This window comes from Anoplolepis gracilipes, chromosome 3 (genome assembly GCF_047496725.1).
Source record: "Anoplolepis gracilipes chromosome 3, ASM4749672v1, whole genome shotgun sequence".
Lineage (NCBI taxonomy): Eukaryota > Metazoa > Arthropoda > Insecta > Hymenoptera > Formicidae > Anoplolepis > Anoplolepis gracilipes.
In genome coordinates, this window is record NC_132972.1 from 11,402,017 (window position 1) to 11,408,168 (window position 6,152).

A 6,152-nucleotide genomic window follows, 5' to 3' on the forward strand; every position below is an offset into this window, starting at 1 on the left:
AAACTACCATATATTGTATTCTCGCGCGTTTCCGACATCAAGAGAAAATGTCTCTCAAAAGGAGGTCGAATCATTCACGGTGAGATCTTGCCAAGTATTTCTGTCAAAACGCGGCTCAAATAAATCTAATGAAAAAAGTTACGTTATATATGCATGTGACATTAATATTCGAACTTTTACCTTTTGGTACATGTCTAATAAAAATAAATTAATAATAAAAATAATTAAATTACGGGTCTATTGCAGAAATGTACAACCAGATCATCCATTGCATAAAAAGTGCTGCTCATAATACTGAGTTATGTAAATAAAAAATACTAGCTTTGTTGTTATCGCAGATTACAAAATGTTGAGTGGATTTAATTAACTAATGATATTTAATAGGTTTATTATTTCAAAAACAAAAATTTGAGCAAAAAGAAAGTAAATGTATACCTGTCAAAAAGTATTTATAAAAGCAACATTTATATTTTGCATATATTTCAAAAATAAATAAAAAATATTTTTTTATTTAATAATAATAATAATAATATACAAATTCTATATATTTTTCGCGTTGATTCGCGAGGCATTAATTCTATAAGAAGTAAAATCTTATGTATCGCTTCTTTAGGAAAGGTTAACGTTTCTTTTCATTATTAGATTACATAGAACTAATATTAGATATTGATTATTCACGTTGTACATTCCAGTTTTGTATAAGAAGCGCGCTGAAAGATTTACATGAGAAGTTATACACTGTAACACTCGATCTCGTTGTATAAGCCACGTGTCTTCACATGTTCCCGGTTACAAACCTTTTACAATACGATAGTTCGTGTTAAACACATATCTATGACGCTATAACCGTCTACTGGCTTCACGAACGTGATATTGATTCGTGCGATAAGTAAATGCGTCCTTTTATTCTATCGACACTGCAGCATGCACCAATTTAATAATACCAATCTCTCTTGACAACGAGAACACTTAACACTAAAGCAGAATGTAATCAGCATATTGTATTGTAAAACGAAACAACAGTGGCCTAACAGAATTAATTTTAGATCAGATGTTATGTTTATTTAGATTACTAATTTTATTACTTATTTTATATCAGAATTTTTTAAGTCAATAATAAAAAATTTATATACTAAAATCACATAGTTTCTAGAAAAGTAAATAAGTAGCAAGAAATAAAATTATTATGGTTCTATATGTAAACATAATTCGAAATTTCATGGCTTTTCTCGCTTATGTCTTCTCAAGGGGTTAAAGAGGGATTTATTAGGATTACGAATTGAGATTTATTTACACTTGTGAATGTAGGGACCAAGAAGCATTTGTACTCTGTGTACATTAAATAATTTCATAGAAAAATTAATTCTCTATGAAACTAATACACTATGATCCTGAATTCTGAATAGTCCGTAAAACTTTGAATAAATAATTAGATTTTGTAAAAATAAAAACTGATAATTAAACTCACTAGAGACTATTTTATCTTACTGCGGAATTAAATTATTTGATGCCGGATCAATTTCGTCTTATTTACTTCAATAATAATATATAAATTAAATGACAATTTAATTGAATTAGGTAAATTGAAATGGATAAATTGGATTAGATGTCATAATAAATTGACATAACAATTTATACATATACTCACTTATATATATTATTTATATATTATTAATAAATTTGATTCTTTTCCATAAAAATTTACATTATGTCGGATATAATTATAGAGTTACTAAATTAATTTTATATCAAAAAAGATCAGAAATAACGAATGTTCGTCAAGTAGTAATGTAACCATTTTAACAAAACTATATTTACAATTTTTCATCAAATTTAGTAAAATAGAAAAACTTTAGAGTATCTAAATACCTATATGCTATAATAATAATAAATATTTTTTAATTATTTTAATTATAAACTAAAATAATTAGTACTAAAGAATCTGTATTACCTTAATAAAAAGTTTAATGGTTTCTGAAAGTATCTGTATTTTTTATAAAGAAGGATTAATGAAAAATTTACTTGATTAAAGTGAGGATACGGAATACTTTTTTTCTTCAGAGACTCTAGGGATCACAAATTTTCTCTTTCAATTATAAATTCAACTCAGAGAAACGCAATGACATCTGTATACAAACAGTCTGTTATGCTAATCTAAGTAATGAAGATTAAAGAGTTTTGGCATACTAATTTTTAATCAAAATTGCAAATAAGATGACCGAATTTTATTGTTAAATTTCAATTTTTTCATTAGATGTTATTTTAAAAATTTAATTTGAAGACTATTTGTTTACATAAAATTTTAAAGCTGATATAATAAATTTTAAAATTATAATATTTGATATGTGCGAACAAATAATAAAATTAAAATTTATAATCTATAATTTTATAATATAATTTTTATATGATATAAGTAAAGAATTGATATTTCGTTATATGGCAATTATAATATAATTATACCGTGCCTAATCGCTATACCTTATCTTGGTTCAAAATAAATGTAAATTTTTCTTTCTCTCTCTTTCACACAACTATTACATTAATTTAACTCGTACAAAAGAACATAGATTCCATCTTTACATTATTTTTAAATCTTGTAAATATTAAAAATTGAAAACTTGCGGAGAAATATGAAATACGCGATCTTCGCTCTCTCTCTTTCTCTCTAAAATACATATATTTGTAATGTATATATATATTTTTTAGCAATTAAAATAATCTCGAAAAATCCTTAATTAATAGCACGATTTCAGAGCAATGCAATCAAATTACATTCTACATTTAGCATATAAAAAAATGCACTCAATGTAATATACGATCTCGATAGAAGACATATTATATTCATCATGTTTTTTTTCTATTGATTTTCTTTACAATCGTTTTATCTCGGTTACGAATAAACCGTTAACATCCCATAGTTATCGTACCGAGAGACAGATTCAATAAAAAAAGCGGAAAATGAAACATTTATCGACGAGCAATCAAAATACATTCGCGTAGAAAAATTGTGGAAAATTTTTAAATACTGAGATATTTCGACATTATTCAAATAACACTATTTAAATGATTGCTTTGTTTCATTGAAGTTGTAGAAATATTATAACTTTATATTTCACAGATTGAATATAACAGCGATTTTAAAATATCGAAGTTTCTGCTCTTTAAAATATTCATACTGTGATCCTTTTAAGATATATAATCAGATATTTAAATATGTATAATATTTAAATAAAATACATGATGGAAAAATATATAATAAATTAAAAAATAGTCGAAACCATATTTGCCTCCAATTTCGTAAAAAGTATCTAACGTATGAGTATATTTTTTATTCTTATTACCACATAAATAATATTCTTGTTTCATATGAATATACCTTGAATAATATATTTATCAATACACATTTTTCATTAAATTTTTATTTTGTTATCTACATTTTTATATAAAATCAAATATAGCTTTTACTAATCAAAGGTTGTGAATAAAAGTTTTTACTACAAACATTAATGTTGGCAATCTCTATCTATTCTATAAATTAACAGAAGGATGAGTATTTATCAAGCAAGAAGATAAATATTTATATATTATCACATAATGAAATCTTTTGTTATTTTGTTAAAAGAAAGAAATATAACTTTTTCACAATTACACAGGATAAAGTATATTCAAATATTTCACTTATAAATATTATATATATAAAACAACATTTTGTAAGTAACAACACAGAACTAAAATAGCTACGCCAAAAAATTTATAAAGATAATTATGTATTTTAAAAAATATTCCTCTGTTTTATCTCATAGAATTTAATTCCTACATCTACAGTGAATTTACTGCAAACTTTAAAATAAATAAAAATTAAATTTATGAGACCTAATGAACTTTAAGTTTTAAATTCTCTAAAATATTTTTCTTTTTGTTGTCTATTGAACATGCATTGTTCAATAGAAAGTTTTTTAATTATTTAATTTTATCACCAAAATCGCGCGAATATTTAGTTTCTTTGTTTTCCTTCATCCCACAATTTTAAATTCCATCTCAAAAACTTGGTCCATCAATCAATTCGCGACTTTGCTTTATCCATCAACACACACACACTTACACATACACGGACACATATACACACACACACACACACACACACACACACATTACCTTATTTCAAAATTAATTTCACACTACAATATTTCGTCAAAGAAAAATGAAAACTTTGCAACTAAAGGAAATATTGTTTTAAGTTCATTATCTATAGATTTTTATTGTTAAAAAATTAGAAAATTTAATTTAATGTGCTTTCGCTATTTAGATAGATTGCATCAATAAATTTATTTGTGCCTCTTAATACTTGATGTAAAAGATAAATATTTTGTATGTACAACAGACAAAAAACAATAACTGTAATCAGAGAATCAGTTTATCCTTTAGTGCCAAGTTTTCCACATAAAAAATTGAACTTTTAATAACATTAATGTAATATGTAAATATGTAAATATATAATATAAAATAAACATAAAGTTTATAATATATAAATTTACGTTCGATGCTTGACAAAAACAGGTTTCAAAGAAGGAATTTTTTGAAGCACTTATAAATTATATAAACTACATAAAGTATAAATTCGACTCACCGTTCGCCATCATCGTTGAAAGCATAATCACCCAAGATAAGATCGCGAAGTCGATATCTCGGTGGCAGGATGAGCGGCAAACAAGGATCAGGTTCATTCATCTCGCAAGTATTTTCTGTTAAAGTTATTTAATGAATCATTTTATAGTTTTCTTAATCTTCATTGAAGAGGAAAGAACGCTAAAGTATGATATTGTAAAAAAATATGTATCAAACACTCTTTTACTCGTTATTTAATTATGTTCATAAAAAAACGTTGTTTATTTTCTTTTTGAAAATATTTCAAGATTTACACATTTAAATTGTTTTATATATTTTATATAGATAGTTACAAAATAAATTATGTTAATCACTAACAAAAATAAATAAACTATATATAAATAAATTAATCAAATATGCAAATAGCATTTTTTGCGAGCGTAACAAATATTTTTAAAGATATAATTACTTGCACAATATATATTATACTATAAAGTTTTATATTTAATTTTTTATATAAATTATTTTTTGCGCGTTGTGCTAATATAAGATTTAATAGTTCAATTAATATTTTATTATTAAGATTAAGAAAAGAAATCTTTATTTCTGCTCTTATTATTTAATATTGTAAATAATTGTGTGTGTGTGTATATATATATATATATGTTTAGTATTAAAACTTTTATTACTTTATTTTCAGTATTTAGATAAGAAAGATTAATTGGAATATTAATATGATTTGAAATCCTACCTACAATTCATAAGATTTTTCTTTTCTTTTTGCACATAATAAAATTATATCGTTATAAAGAAAATAATATTCTTGATATGTGATATGCATTTAAAAATATTCATTGATTTATTGATACCAACTCGGTTTTTTTTCTTTATCGTAAATCTAGAAACTTCTTCAATTTTATATATGTATATGTGCCAATCAAACATGTAAATTTGTCATTAAATAATGATTACAATCTCCTGAAAATTTTTACACGCCCATTTGTAAAGTCCAATTTTACTTTAATTTCTCTCGAGACAAGCCCAGTAAATTAGGGTTAAAAACATAGTAATTTATTTAATTATTTAGATCCATAAAATATATTATTGACAGGCAAAAAAGAGATAGAGATAAATAACATATATGCCAAAAGTTACTGATTAATTCTATCGAGCGATTAAATTATTTTTAACAATAAAGCACATATATATAAGTTTTTAATAAATAAGCACACATATATGTATATAGACACACACAAGAGAGAGAGAGAGAGAGAGAGAGAGAGAGAGAGAAGCAAAACTTCAACTAATTAATTAACGCACCAGATATATAAATAAATGTAAATGTATTAATATCAATTAGTATACATCTCTCTTTTGTAGGATGTTGCAATGATAATAAATAATACAAATTAAGACAAAAAAATAAAATATAACAAATAGTAATTAGTCAAAATTAATTTTTACTCTCAGCACAATAAACAATATAATATTATATATAAACATTGGTATATAAACAGTGTTTGTTAAACAATTTTAATTTAAAAATA